Source organism: Heterocephalus glaber, unplaced genomic scaffold (genome assembly GCF_053883595.1).
Source record: "Heterocephalus glaber isolate CG9 unplaced genomic scaffold, H.glaber_assembly_v1.0 deba00000071, whole genome shotgun sequence".
Taxonomy (NCBI): domain Eukaryota; kingdom Metazoa; phylum Chordata; class Mammalia; order Rodentia; family Bathyergidae; genus Heterocephalus; species Heterocephalus glaber.
Window position 1 is genome coordinate 37297659 of NW_028258137.1, and position 16093 is coordinate 37313751.

General features: G+C 44.4%; 1 protein-coding gene across 5 annotated transcripts in view; it reads left to right on the top strand.

Moving 5' to 3' along the window:
* Tmem150c (transmembrane protein 150C) overlaps window positions 1–16093 on the top strand; it is a 72445-nt gene that overhangs the window by 31503 nt on the left and 24849 nt on the right. The window contains exon 2 of one of the 5 annotated variants that reach the window (XM_087207108.1): window positions 12466–12616. The exons of the other annotated variants lie outside the window; for them this stretch is intronic. The gene's annotated coding sequence lies outside the window, so the exon portion shown is untranslated. The remainder of the gene's footprint in view (window positions 1–12465; window positions 12617–16093) is intronic. 5 annotated transcript variants of the gene reach the window in all.

A 16093-nucleotide genomic window follows, 5' to 3' on the forward strand; every position in this document is an offset into this window, starting at 1 on the left:
GGCTAACAGTGACAGGATCCAGTGTGAACTTCAAAGGTGTCCTCCGGCTGCTGTGGTGAGAGCTGGTGAGGCTGGACGAGATCCGTTTGGGCTCAGGGTCTCCGGCACATGGAGTGGATAAGAGATCAAGGTGCCTGAGACAATGCTAAGCCTCTTGGCCTGAAAGCTGCCAGTTATGGAGGAGGTCAGACTGAAGGCAGGGCCCAGGCAGCAAGACTGAGAGGACACATGTGGTGACAGACAGCAGATGGTCAAGTAAAAAGTTTCCCAAGTGCACGTTTGAGGGAAAGAGCCTGGGAGTGTAGATGTTGACCCAGTAACCATTAACTATCCAGGACGAGGCATTACCAGGGATTTTCACCTCGCACCTTCTGATTTTTAATACCATGCATGTCCAGTCCATGAGTCCACATGATATGAAGGGATGGAATGCCTGGGATGTGGTCCCTGCCCTCCGTGTGAGCAGGCGAAGAGCAGAGCTGGCCTAGGCAGGGCCATGACACCCACCAGTCTCCCCAGGCCCCAGGGCTAAGCCCTGCATGTGGCAGGGTCCCTCCCTCATCCCTGGGAGACACTCGGCTGCTAGGAACAAGCTCCCCATCACAGATATGTGAGCCTGAGAGAAAATCATCATAATGAGAGTAAAGCAAACATTAGTTGTTTGCATTAGGAAAAAATCCTTGTGAGTCATTTCATGGAGTAAACTGTATGATGTCAAAAGCTAAAGTGGGATATAGATTTAGAATAATAGCATCAAGGATGTTTCTGTCAAGTCTAGTTTGACAAAGTGCTATTCTTTTTCATTATTTTAAAAATATTTAAACATAAATGAAAATGTAGAAAATGTACATAGTATTTATGGGATACCATATTGTATTTTGAGATATATGTGTGTATATATATATATTACACAATGAATTATATATGTATATATATTCATTGTGTAATATTTCACTCAAGTTAAGTGTATCTAACATGTCTATCTCCTCAAACATTGATCATTTCCTTATGGTGAAATTCAGAATCATTTCTTCCAGCTCTTTGAAGTATATAGCACATTATTGTTATCTGTAGCCACCCTGGTGTGCACTATCACACCAGAATTTATTTCTCCTATCTCACTACAGCTTGGCCTCTGTCTTTATCACTTTCCTTGTCACTGAGACACAATACCAGACACCCACGACTTAAAGGAAGGAGAAGTTTGTTTTGGCTCACCTGTCAGCCCATGGTCGGCTGGCTCCAAGGCAGGGCAGCATGGCAGAGGGGCCTGGTGGAGTAGAGGTACTCGTGGCATGGTGGCTGGGAAGCAGAGAGAGAGCGAAGGGAGGAGCAGGGAAGAGATGAACCTTGCCAAGCCATGGCCGTGGTAACCCTGCTCTTCCAACCAGATCCCACCTCCTAACAGCAAGTCAGCTGTAAACTCAGCAGTGGACGAATGCATTGATGAGTATCACACTCCCATGATCCAGTCACCTCTCCAGAGCCCCACCTGTGAGCACATGAGGCTTTGGGGGACATCTGGATATAAAGCATAGCAGTGCCCATTGATCACCCTGTCTCCATCCCTCCCTCTTCCCCACCTCTCCCCACCGCTGGTAACCGCCATCCTTCTCTGCACTGCTGTGAGATCAGCTTTCTTAGATTCCATGTAGGAGGGAGATCATGCGGTATTTGTCTTTCTGTGCCTGGCTCACTTCACTTAACATACTGATTTCCATCACATTGCTGCAAATGACAGATCTCGTGCTTTTTAAAGGCTGGGTGGTATTCCATCGTGTGTATGCACCACATTTTCTTTATCCTTGCATCAGTTGATGGACACTGGAGTTGTTTCTGTTTCCCGGCCACTGTGAAAAGTGCTGGGGTGGACATGGGAATGCAGGTGACTCCAACAAACCGACTTCACTGCCTTTGGAAGCAGTAGCTGGATATGGGAGTCTATTTTTAATTTTTTGAAGACTTTCTATACTGTGTTCTGTAATAGCTATACTAGTATACATTTCCAACAATGTGCAAGGATTCCCTTATCTCTACAGCCTCTCCAGCACTTGTTATCTTCTGTCTTTTTCATATTTACCATTCTTGCTGGAGTGAGGTGATACCTCTTGTGCTTTTGATTTGTATTCATTTCCCTGATGATTAGTGCTGTTGGGCTTTTTTGTTTGTCTGTCCATTTTGTGCCATCATGCCTGTCTTCTGATGAGCTCTTTCTAAAAAATATTCTTTCAGTCCATTCTTTGTGCTCTACCATGTTGTGTAGCACTGTTTTTCAGGTGAATTGTGCAGTTGCCGGAGCTGGAGGAGAGAGAGAGCGGCCCTAGCAGATCCGATTGTACTCAGACCACCCAGTGGCCAGGCAGCCAGACCACAGGGGAAAGACTGTCAGTGTAGGTGTGGCACAGAACAGAGGGGGACCTGGAGGAGACCACATAAGTGTCATAAGGTGATTCAGCTGCCCATTCCTTCCACCTAAGAGAGGAAGAGAGTATCTTTGTGTGACCCGCATCATAGGGACAGGGAGCTGACCACAGAAGGAGCTGGCATGTGAGCCATGAAGGAGGTGGTGCATCCGGGTCTGGTGAATAGCATAGAGTCTTTGAAGGTCACTGAGGGGCAGGTAGCTGGGGCCTGTGTGGGGGGAAGATGACAGTTGGTGCTCATGCCGGCCTCTGCTTACCGAGGAGAGTGGGGCACACGCCCCTCCCAGCACACGAGCACATCCCTGTTACCCTGTGTTTGATGTGCTTGCCTTTGTTGGTTACCTGTGCAGCCACCTTCACTGGTGGTTGCATGGGTTAGCGTTCTGCAGAGCAGCAGAGGTGGCAGGACACAGTCACATGCAGGGAGATTTATAGGATTGGCTTGTACAGTTAGGGAGCGTGCAGTCAGCTGGGGGGACAGCTCAGTCACAGGTCGAGGCTGAGAAGGGGGAGCTCCTGGTGTGAGCTGGAGCTCCAGTGCTTGAGAATCCAGAGCTCTGAGAAGCAGCAGCAGGTGAGGATGCTGTTGCAGCTCAAGGAGCTGGCCCCAGCTTGTCATCCTCCATGGGCCTCAGGGAGCTACTACTGCCACGCACATTGGCATCCACCAGCTGTGATGCTAATCTCTTCCAGAAACGCTCTGGACATACCCAGCAACAACGTTTTGTCGGCTGTCTGGGCATCCCTCAGCCCAGTTAGGTGGGCACATAAAATGAACATTACGAGGCTGGCAGTGTAGCTCAGAGGTGGAGAGCCCACCTAGTATGTGCTAAGCCCTGGGTTCTAGTCCCAGCATCACAAAACAAACAAAAATTAACCAACACGGTGATTTTCCTAATTCTGCTCCTACTTCCATGGATGCACTCTTATTCATAACATGGAGTCATCTAAGTGTTTCAAAGTCATGTAAAATGTGCTGGGCATGGTGACACATGCCTGGAATGTGTCTTGAGCGGCTGAGTCAGGAGGATCAGAGAGTTCAAGGCCAGTTTTAGCTACATAGTGAGTTCAAAGCCTGTCTGAACTACCCAGCAAGACCCTATCTCAAACAAACAAAAATTAATGTAGAATGGCATCATCTGTAATAAATGAGGGAGGGTTGGAAAAAGGTGGAGAAAGTGGGCCCTTTTTGAGGTCTGTTCCAGGAGGGTTTGGGTTTGGGTCAGAGTTCTTTGTGAGGGCAGCAGTTGCAGTGGGTCAAGTGTGTGGGGTCCTGGCTGCTGTCAGCAGAACAGGCATCAGACAGTGAACTGTTTTCCAAGCGCCTGGTGCCGCTCTTTGTCATTCTGGTGATGTGGCGGCATACAGGGAGTTTGGGTTCTGAGTTGTAGATTAGCTCTTCTTGCTGCTCAAAGGAGGCAGGATGATGTACAACCTTCCCAGCATCCATCTGAACTCCAACAAGCCATCTTGGTGTGGGTATAGTTTATGTGTGTGGTGGTTTTGTTTTTCTTTTTTTGTCCTCCTAAAGAAATCATGAATGTATAGTGATTTCTCAGAGACTGTTGAAGGACTGTTTTACAAGGTCATGCCCTGCTTCGCCAAGAGAACACAGAAAGCCTATCTTACCTTCTCTTTCACGTTTCTCGTGAAATTCCTAAGCAGTCCCCAGTAAACTGCAACAAATCTCCAGTTCTCCTTCCTTCTCTTGGACCACAAATGGGGTGGGCATCCATGTTATCAACACATCCACTTATAATAACAGCTTCAGGTTATTACGGGCTTGTGTGCTCATCCAAGAGTCTTATCTGTGATAACTCTCTTGGTCTTCATTGCAAAGAAGCAGGCCCCTTTAGGAACTCCTCTTTGTAGATGAGAAAGTAGAGCCTTAGTGAGGTTAAGCAGCTTTACCTGCTTCCCCCAGCTACCAAGTGGCAGAGCCACTTGAAACCAGAATCCAGATCCCGGACGTCATGTACTCACAGCTCCTGCTCTGTCTGTGTCCCCATTCTAATGGAGAATGACCCTGCTGACCGGCACCTTTGTATAACACATCCTCCTTGTCGGATGCGGAGATCCAGGTTCATGTTGGAGGCTTGATGGCCCAAGTGCTAGCCCAGCATTTCTCAGCCTTGGAGTCCTGCCATCAGCTGCATAAGATGCAGCAGGGATTTACTCCTCAGACCCCCATCCCTGGACTTACTGGGCCCAACTGTCCTCTGGTGATGGAGTGGGGCGTTCTTGCTTTGCTCCAGTTTGTTTCCTGTTTGGCCGCTTCTCCTCCCTGAGCCAGGCCTAGGCTGTTGATGGCTGAGGGCAGCTGCTCGCTGTGGCTCTGGGAGCTGACGCTGTGGCCCAGAAAAGGCTGCCATGAAGCTGTCTCAGTGCTGTGGCCAGAACCCTCGGCACAAGATTCTCATTTTTTCTTGGTCAGACTGCTTCACAGGTTTTTGTTTGGTTTGTTGCCCAAGGGATATGAAAGCACATAAAATAACTGCTATGGAAAAAGGACCAGAAAAGGTTCTTTAGAGCTGCTGATGCAGGCTCGTTGGGAGTGGTCGCCACACTGTAAAGTAGAATCCATAACGGCACCCAGGCTTCTTAGTACCTCCAAGCATACTCTGAATACTCACTTGATTCGAGAACATAGAATACAGATAAATCTTTGGGCAAAAGATGTGTGTATTTATAAATATTTGTAAAAAATATGTATTTAAGACTGGTCACTGGTAATTGAGGAACTCATTTCCTGGCCTTAATTCTTCACAGCCTCCCAAGGCAAATCACCTAGTCACTTGGGTCTCTTGAGTGGCACCTGATTCCCAGGGCAGAGGGGTGTTACATTAGCATCACCTAAGAATCAAGGTGACTGTCAAGAAGCCCAAGGACCTGGGTGTGGTGGCACATGCCTGTAATCCCAGCACAAGGGAGGCTGAGGCAGCAGGATCACTATGAGTTTGAGGCCAGCCTGGGCTACAGAGTTCAAGGCCAGCCTGAATTAGACAGCAAGACTCTGTCTCAAAAAACAGAACAAAACAACAATAACAAAGCTCAAGGAGAGCGTGACTTTGTCATTTTGGTCGGGGATAGTGTGAGATATCAGATGAAATGTTTGGGTGAATGTATTAGGAGTAAAAGGTTCTGTTCATATAACAATAAATCCAACAGTACTGTGGCTTTAACAAAATGAAGTTTATTTCTCTTCTCCTGTAATAGTCCAGGGTGGGTGGGCTGTAGTGGTGGGCCAGAAGGGGCTCGTGACAACTGGGCCATCCTCAGCGTGGCTCTGTCTTTTGGTCACCCCGGTCTTGGCTCATAAGGAATGAATGTTGGAGGATGTGTGTGCCAGGCCAGGAAGTGGGCTCCTCCCTTCTCTCTTGCTTCATTGTCACGTGGCTATGTTACAACACAGAGGCTGGGGGCATCACTTAGCCAAGCAGCCATGTATCTAGCTCTTCTTTGACTCAGAGGATGAAGGGGACAGTTCATAGACAGCTGGCAGTCTTGCCACACTCAGCCCCTGAGGCCACCAAAGAGCAGCCAACACCCTGTGTCCACGGTCCATCCGTCAGAGTCGGATGTGGTTCCTGATGCCTGGCAACTAATCAGCAAGTTGTCTCTCCTGAGCTGCTCTTCACACCCCATCTGGGTGGTGACCGGGGTTGAGAAAGACCACAGCTAAAACTCCCAGGCACACGTGGCCACCCGAGTCCGTGGCAGAGCAGCGGGAAGGCCCTGCCCTGGCAGAAGAGGGCACTCCGCATTCGACTCTCATTCTGCCCTGTGGGGAGAGTCTCATCCCGGGCTCTTCCTGTCCCTTTGTCCTTTACCCTCTCCTTGGAGGAAGGGGCTCTTCCTGCTTAGTTTACTCTTTGGCCAAACCTAGAGTGACTCAGGGACCTGCCCCCTTGATGGTCTCGCGGCCCACCGCCTGCTTGTGGGAGGTGAGGCTGACGGTGCGACAGTGTTGCTTCTATGGGCCGTGGGCCCTTTGCCCCTCCAGTTCTCACAGCAGCTCAGCTCGCTTCTGATCCCTTCATTCCACTCCACACCCCAGTGAGCTCTCCAGCGTCCTTTCAGAGCTTGGGCCATCACTTTATTTCTGGCCCCCTGATGTTCCTCTCTCCATTTCAGGGCAGCTATATTGAAGCCTCTGAAACCGCACACTTGGGAGGGATGGCAGCACTGGATTCTGACTCTAGTCTCTTGTTGAAGGTGTAGACGTTATTGGCTCTTCCAGCCCTTCAGGGTTCCCGACCCTTACAGCTCTTCTATTGCATCTCTCTGCACATCAACCTCATGGGCGCCTTAGCAGTGTGATCCGCCTTCTGCATTAGGCCAAGTGACAGTTTGTTCTTGTTTTTGGAGAATCAAAAGACTTTGTTGACACAGACCCAAGTTTTAAAAATTCATTTTCCTTGTGTCTATTCTTTTGTTGTTGTTGTTGTTAAATTCTTTTATTGGTACATTTTAGGTATACAACACAATTACATTTCTCATTGGGAATTGTACCTTTACATAATGCATCTTGGTTCTTATGTGTCTATTCTTTTTTTAAGTTGTGATAAAATATTGTAACATGAAATTTGCTACTTTTAAGTGTGCAGACTCAGTGGCAAAAGGGAAGCTAGTCATCAAACAGTAACTCCTCAGCCCCCCACCCAGCTGGCCTCTGGCAACCTCCACACAACTTCCAGTCTCAGTAGAGTTGACTCCACACACCTCAGGCCAGTGGGTCGTACCTTCATAGTCACTTTTGAGTCACCGAGGCAGAATACCCAACACCCACAGCTTACAGGAAAGGTTTGTTTTGGCTTACAGTGTCAGAAGTTCCAGTACATAGCTGGCAGGCACCAAGGCAGAAGCAGCATGATGAGAGGGCCTGGCTGAGGAAAGCTGCTCACATCATGATGACCAGAAAGCACAGAGAGAAGGGAAGAGCTGAGGAAGGAGATCCACCCTTCCAGGTCCCATCCCCAGTGACCGCCTCTAAGCAGACCTACCTCCCAAAAGCAAGTCAGCTGTAGCACCTCTGGGATCCAATCACCTTCCAAAAGCCCTGCCTCAGAGTGCCTGAGAGTTTGGGGGACATTCTGGATCTAAAGCATAACAACACAGTGTTTGTCTTTTTGTGAATGGGCTATTTCACTTAGCATAATGTCTTTCAGGTTTGTCCATGTTGTAGTATGTCAGAATTCCCTTCCTTTTATAAAGCCTGTTGTATGTGCATACCACACTTTGTGTATCCATTCATCCACTGATAGACACTTGGGTTATTTCTATCCTTTGGCTACTGTGAATAATGTTGCTATGGCCATGGGTGTACAGATATCTGTTTCAACCCCCACTCTCAGTCCTTATATTTATACCCCTAGAGTAGAATTTCTGCATCATACAGTAATTCTATTTTTAAGTTTTGGAGGAACTGTCTTACAGTTTGCACAGTGGCTGCAGCATTTCACATTCCCAGCAACACTGTGTAGAGGTTTAGATTGCCCTACATCCTTGCCAACCCTGGTTTTGGGGTTTTTTTTAATAATAGCCATTCTAATGGGTGTGAGGTAGTGCTTCTCATCTTTTTTATTAGTATATGTTTGTGATATATAATAATTACATTCATCTTAGGGAATCCATACTCATTTTACTTCCTTTCTCCAGATCCCTTCCCATCGCCACAGAGTCTGCGTCCCTGTTTCCTACCATCTCTTGTTTATGTTGCTCTTTATTTATACTTTGGGCTTCTCATAAGAGAAACCATGTGACAGTTAACATTCTCTGTCTGATTTATTTCACTTAGCAGTACGGTCTCAAGATCAGTCCATCTTTTAATCTTTTTTTGATGAAGTGGTTTTTTTTTAATTTTACTGTGGTGAAACATAGATATTAAAATTTGCCATTTTACTAAAATCGAAATGAATTAAAGATCTAAATATAAAAGCAGAAACCCTGAACCAGCTGGAACAGAGGTTAGGTTGAACTCTTGAAGACATTGGGGTAGGAAAAGATTTTATGAACAAAACCTCAGTTGCCCGTGATCTTGCACAAACAATCAACAAGTGGGATCTCTTCTTACTAAAAAGCTTCTGCACAGCAAGAGAAACCACCAGCAGTGTGAAGAGACAACCCACAGTGTGGGAAAAAATTTTCACCTGCTGTTCCTCAGACAAGGGTCTACTATCTAGAACCTATAAAGAACTTTAACAAATCAGACCTCCCAAATTTAAAGACCCAGTCCAAAAATGGGCATCTGAAATGAACAGACATTTCTCAGACAAAGAAGTACAAATAGCAAATAAACATATGAAAAAATGTTCAACTTCACTGGCCATTCGAGAGATGCAGATGAAAACAATGCTGAGATTCCACCTCACTCCAGAAAGAATGGCTGTTATCATGAAATCAACCAATAACAAATGCTGGCGGGGCTGTGGGGAAAGAGGAACACTGCCCCACTGCTGGTGGGAGTGTAGACTGGTGCAACCACTGTGGAAATCAGTATGGAGATACCTCAAAGAACTAGGACTGGAAGTCCCATTTGACCCAGCTATTCCCCTACTGGGTATCTTCCCAAAAGAATTAAAAGAATCATACCACAGTGATATATGTGTACCCATGTTCACAGCAGCACAGTTTGTAATAGCTAAAACTTGGAAACAGCCCAAATGCCCAGCAACTGGAGACTGGATAAAGAAAATGTGGGGTTTTTTTAATAAAATGGAGTACTACTCAGCCATCAAAAATGAGAAATTAGAGACATTTATTGCTAAATGGATGCACATTGAGGCCATACTCTTAAGTGAAATAAATAGGACACACGTGTAAATACCAAAATGTTTCTCTAGTGTGAGAAACTGAAAGTGTAAATAAGGACTGAAAGGTATAATAGACAATGTGAAATAGAAAAGGAGCAAAGGGGAAGGGGAAGTGGGAGGGGTAGGGAAAGGAAAGAAGGGAATGGAATTAATATGAGAAAATGAAAAAAAGGAAACAAAACCTTTGTAAATAGGGAGGGATGGAGGGGTTGAAGGGAGGGCAGGGGAAGGGGGAAAAAATAAGATCCAAGAGAGTATGTAAAGGTGCATATCTCCAATGATGAATGTCATTATATTGTACACCTAAAATGTACCAATAAAAGGATATACAAAAATAAATAAATAAATAAAAATAAATAAAAATTTGCCATTTTAACAATGCTTAAGTATGAAATTAATTATATCACAATCCTAAACAGCCATTGCCACTTTATTTCTAAAACTTCTTCATCACCCTGTGGATGAAAAATGTTGAGGTAAATTCATAATAATTAAACAATTGTCATAAGACAGTTGGTCCCTAGCTTCTAGAGACGCATACCAAAGTAGGGTATAATGCAGCATTTCTTATATAATGCAGCACCATTATTATATGAATCTTTCCTCATATCCCTCTGAGGGAATTTATACACAGGGCTATACTGGTAGGGAGGCTGCTAATTAATTTACCGTTGAGTGGCCATTTGCCCAGTTATACCAACCTACAGTAATAAAGCAGTAAAGATTTTTAATTGATTTACACTGTAAGATTGGAGAATGGTAGTATTAGAATTATGATGGTAGCATTAGAACTATGATGCAGTGTCTTCATAATGTTATTAAGGACTGACTCTTTTAGGCTTCTATTCTGCCATTCTCAATATGTTGACTCTGGGTCCTCATGTTTGTCATCTCATGGTTACATAATGGCTGCTATTGAACAAGGTCCTATATTTTCACTGTGTCATTCCAAGAGGGAAAGAAGGAAAGTGGGCAGAAACAAAGCTTAGGGCTGCAAACCCTTCCCACTTGCTACTCTGGAGACTTTTTTGCATCACCTTGGCCAGGTAGAGGGGAGTCTGGAATGGTACTTGTCCATGAGATAGTGATGCTTGGATTCACCCATTGCCCCCTGTGCTCTTGGGCAGAACTCGTTTCCATCCTGGATAAAATCAAATTTCTGTTAGCTGGGGAAAGAGCAGTGACTGTCAGATTGGCAGCTGCTTCTGTCACATGCAGACAGTATATTTATTATCATTAGAAATACAAACGGAGTCCAAGGACTCTATTTCTCTTGGCAGAGAAACTCCAAGGTATTGTTGAGTTAAAGTCCTTGCAGAGGGAATTCCTCCTGGGATTATTCCATGCATGCAGCTGGGATGGCATGCTCTGTCTGTATCTGAGAAAGAGTCTTTGGCCTCCAGCATGAAAACATCCCTGGAGTCATCTGTCAGTGAACGAAGGTGATTGCTGCTGGAAATCAAGGCAGCATTAGAGAAAAACCAGTCACCGTTGGTTCTAATTAAAAGTCATCCTCCCCTTTGGGGAATGGAAACATTGTACAGAAATCCTTTACTAACTAATACATTGGGTTTTGTCATTGCTTATGAAAAATTTTGTAAGGGGTGGGAGACCAAGTGACCTCATGGATGGGTGATGTTTACACCTGCTGAGAGGGGGAAGTCATATACTCTTAAGGAGACACCAGGTCACCTGACTATCATGCCCCCCTCAAATTTGGGATTCAGTGAAAAAATGTTAACCATTAGCAGAATGAGTGGGACTTAATTTTTGGCTGTATCGTACATTTCCCCATGCTGGTTTATAGATGAGAATCTGTAAACATTTTAGGAGGAAAACAAAACCAAACAAATAGTCCTTGTCATTACCACTTCTAATTGCTGATGAATTACAACCGAATGTCGGTCCCTTACATGTGCCCATGACACACATGATGAAGACGCCCAGTGGCTCTGGGTTTGGACCCTGTGATAATCCTGGTCATTCCTGGGTGGCTCATTAGTCTTTCTGCTGCAGTTCAGCTGGCCTTGAGAATAGAATGAAGAGTTGCTGTGGCAGGGAGCTCATTTCCTGATAAATCACAAAATGAAAAAGGTAACTGAAGACCCCAAACAGCACTTGGAGTGGAGTATACAGTCGTGTGTCACTTAACCACAGGGACTTGTTCTGAAAATAGTGACAGTAGATGAGCTCTCTCTTCTAAGGACATTATAGCAGGTACTTAATACAAACAGAGCTGGCTGCGAGGTCAGTAGGCAGTGTAATCTCAGGGGACCTTCACAAAGGCGGCCTTGTGGTTAACAAAAATGTCTTTATGCAATGCATGACTGTAGTTAACTTTTTTTTCCTTTTAAAACAGGGTCTTGCTAAATTGTCCATGCTGGGCTCAACCTCACAATCCTCCTCCCTCAGCCTCCTGAGTAGCTGGGATTACAAGCCTGTGCCACCACACCTGTAGTTAACATTTATTACATGCTAGACACTGTTCTGAGTGTTTCATTTTACTTTTACTCTTCATAAAAACCTTGTGAGATTAACACCATTATTATTCCTACTTTACTGGTAAAGAAACTGAGGCACAGGACTTAATCAAGGTCCCACAACTAGTAAGTGGGCTGGGGTTCCAAGCCCTGCTCAGTGTATAAACTAAGGCTGCCTCTCTCCACTGCCCCATGTAATAAAAAAAAAATCCTTATTTATAACAAGCAAATCTTTTCCAGTCCCAGAAAATATCTTCACTTTTGTGACACATCACAGTCATTATTACAAGCAGTTTCTCAGCTGGACACCGTGGTGCACATCTCTAATCTGCTGCTGTGGAGGCTGAGGCAGGAGCATCAGAAGTTTGAGGCCAGCCTGGGCAATTTTATTATACCCAGTCTCAAAAAAAGGCTGAGCGACATTCCTAGCATGCACAAGACCCCAGGTTCAATCCCCAGCACTGCAAAAAATAGAAGTGGTTTTTTTCACCTAAGTTTTGTTTATTTGTGGTGCTGGTGACTGAATCGATAAAGTTTTAAAAGCTGCAAATGAAGTCAATAAAGGACTTGACTTTTCCTTTTGTAAATTGGAGATGTTTCACTATCGCTTGATAAAATAGAAAGTTTGTCTTTAAAGACTGAGACTGGTAACACTATCTGGCATTCTTTGACTTTGGTAGCTTCATTTGAGGATAAAAGTATGAAGAGGCATGACTGTGATGGTATAAAGACCCCCTTTTTGCGTTGTAGGTAACAAGATCCATGGACTCAATTCCATTTCTCAGCTTGTCTGAAGAGAGGGTAAATTTTCTTTGGCCCTTTGCAGCTAAAGACTTTCAGAACAATAAAAACATCCACGGTGGGGGCCAGCACAGTCGTTCTCCTTCGGTTCATTTTCTCTGTAAGTAAAAATGAGCGCTTTGAGCGTGCCAGACCACAAAAGGAGCAGATAGAAAACAGGCCTGTCACTGTCATACGCAGCGTGTCCTGAGTCCCCACTATGCAGATTCACCCACATGCAGAGTGAAGATCGCTCAGATGTGGAGGGAGACATTTACTGGGGGGAGAAGAACGCATTTATCAATAGAAATGTACTGAGTCGGCAGTGTTGGCTGCCTGAGAAGATCTGCCCATCTGGACACCAGCTTTGCAACTCACTTGGATAAATAAGACCATTTGCAGCAAAGTCTCCCATACCAAATATGAGTGCCAGGCCCTTTCAAGAGAGTTGATGCAATTCTGGCTCCTTTCCCCCTTTTGTCAGAATCCCATTAAGTGACAAGGTTCCAGACACAGCCATTTAGGACATGGACTTTTTGGTTATGTAATGTTACTGGAAGATTAGCAAGAATAAAGTAAATAACCACATAGAATTTCTTAAAAGTTCAGTTCAGAGTGCAAAGATTAAACTCTTGGAGTGTGGAATATTCCTTCCTTTTCTCCCTCTCCTCAAAGAGGTAAGGAAAAATATTCTCTCCTAGTGAGCTGGTACTTGTTTATTTTCTTGGGAAGATTGGGACTCATCCTTGTTGGGACACTAAGTCAAGTTTGGGTGACACTTTTTAACATCACTGGAAGCAAGGGACCAGTTTATTTGGGAGAATGAAAGGAAAAGAACTATCCCACAAGTTTAACTTTATTTTATTTTATTGTTATTGTTCTTGTGGTTTTGTGAGATGGGGTCTCACTATGTAGTTCAGGCTGGCCTTGAACTCATGGCCATCTTCCTGCCTCAGCCTCTCAGGTACTGGGATTATAGGCATGCAACAACAAGTCTGGCTATCAGTTTGAACTTTAATTCTCAGGCAACAGTGGGGCAAAGGCAAGGGAGTTAGTTTCACAGATCTGTCCCCTTGTTCTTCACAGAGGTACTTGCGATCAAGTGCATTATCTGAAGTTGCCCAGTCAGGGCAGCTCAGAGTTGGTCCTGTTCACCTCCTGGCCTCTGCACAAACCCCCCACACCAAGAGCCTCAAGTTCTTTGACCACATAATAAGCTGGATGTGGACTAAAGGACAAACAGATGCTCTGGGATCAGAAAAGAGAAGTACATATAACAAAGTCCCATTCTTTAGCTGACACAGTCTCACCCGGGAGGGACAAAGAAAGGAAAGGATGGAGATCTGTTGAACGGGGCAGGAACAGGTTAACAAAAGCAGAAACCAGTCCCAAAAGAGCTGTGCTCTGTGATCTGCTGGTCTGCACATGGGCTTGGCACTTAAGAGGCCTTTGTAGAGCAAAAGTGGGTGGGGAGATGGAATAGGTACAGGAGTTTCACACACACACACACACACACACACACACACACACACACACACAGCTCTGATCTTTGGCTTATACTTACCAGCTAGCTGCCTGAAGAACCTAGCATGCCGATGCATACCATGGCTATGGCTATGTCCTTCAGTGTAAGAATCTTCCTCTACTACTGCAGCAGTCTGACCTACATTGTCATGTTTCCTGATCCTGGCCAAAGGAATTTATGTACTCCCTAGGGTCTGGCCAAATTCAGTAAGACAATGAAGACTTATGTTTAGCAAGGGTACAACCAGATGACAGAATTAAATGTAAAACTATAAATAAAAAAGAAAGAAAGAAAGAAAGAAAGAGAAAAAGAACATGGAAGAAAATCTTCAAGAACAAATTAGGCAGAGTTCTTAGGCTTGACATCAAAAGCATGACCTATAAAAGGGAAATTTGGCAAGTTAGCACTTTTCAAAAGTAAAAATGTTTGATTTGCAAAACACCCTGTTAAATGCCAAGTCCATTCAATGGAGAAAGACAGTCTTTAGATAAACGGTTCTGGATCTTTACGTACAATACAATGAACCATATACAAAACTTAGACTTAAACCCTAAGTGGGAAGAATGAAAGCTTTAAAACTCTTAGAAGGAAACAAAAGAAAAAGCCTGATAGCACTGGACTTGGAAGAGATTTCTTGGCTAGGACACCAAAACAGGCAACAAAAGAAATCAATGAATTGGACTTCATCAAAATTAAAAACTTCTGTGCATCAAATGACAGTACCAGTAGATGTAATTTACACAAAATGTAATTTACACAATGGGAGAAAACTTTGTAAATCTCATATTTGATCAGGGATTAATATCCAGAATATATAAAGAACTACAACTCAACAACAACAACCCAACTTGAAAATGTACAAAATATTTGAGTAGACAGATAAATGGTCAATAAACATATTGTCACACAAATCCACACAAGTGATAAAATTATATAAAACTAAATACACAAAGTAAAGGATTGTGCATAAAACTGGTAAAATCTGAATAAAGTTGGTGGATTGTACCAATGCCAGTTTCTGGGTCTCCGATACTGTACTGTGGTCATGCAGGATATTACCATAAGGAAGAGGCAGTAAAAGATACGCCAGATCTCTCTCTCCGCTGTTTCTCACAACCGCATGTGAATTTACAATTATCAAAAGAAAAAGAAGAAAAGCATAGCTGACATAAGAAACCCTGAAGAATCACCAGTGTAGTTCCATTGCAAACTCATTCATTCATAGACTCTCTTTTTACTTCCCAGGGCATCTCTGAGAGTTAAGAAGGGGCAATTTTCATCTATCATTAGGCAAGGGATACAGTATAGTTTTCCAAGAATTTGGACTTAGGTTGCCTTATAAGAGTTGAACTAGTAAAAATAAAACAATTTGGTAGTCATTGACCAGTTTAGATGCTTCCAGAACAAAACAAATGAGCAAGCTGGGCATTGTGGTGCACACCTGTAATCCTACAAGGCTGAGGCAGAAGGATTGCAAATTTGAGACCAGCCTGGGCAGCTGAGCAAGTTTCTGTCTTAAAAAGAAAAAAAGGTGGTAGGAAGGAGATGGGATTTTCCCAGTGTGAAAGCCCTGGGTTCAATCTCTGATACCAAGCAGGGGGACAGCAGTGCATAATGACAAACAGCAAAATAACAGAACCTCAGGAAGGTGGACCTTCAATATTAAGATGTTAGGATACTAATTTTTTTGGAAAGCCATTTGAAGAAAAATGTTGTTGCTATCAAGGAGGGTGTCTGCACCTTCCTAGAAAAGCGGAAGCCTAGAGAAAAAAGTGTTAGGTTGTCCTGAGACCTGGCCTGCCTGGGACCTTGTTCAAGCACAGGAATGGGTCTGCTGAGTAGTCATAGTTGTCAGGCTTAGGAGCATGGGATAAGAGTACAGTGCTTTTCCTATGGCACTGTTCATTCTCAGCACAATCCTGCAGGATGGGAGTTATCTCTGTGGTTAGACGAAGGCTTAGAGAGGGAAGGACTCGCCCAGGATCACACAGCTTGGGAGTGGTAGGGTTGGAGGCCAGTCCAGTGCTGCACTGGACATTTCTGTTCCCCAGCCATCTTTCTTCACAGGAAGTC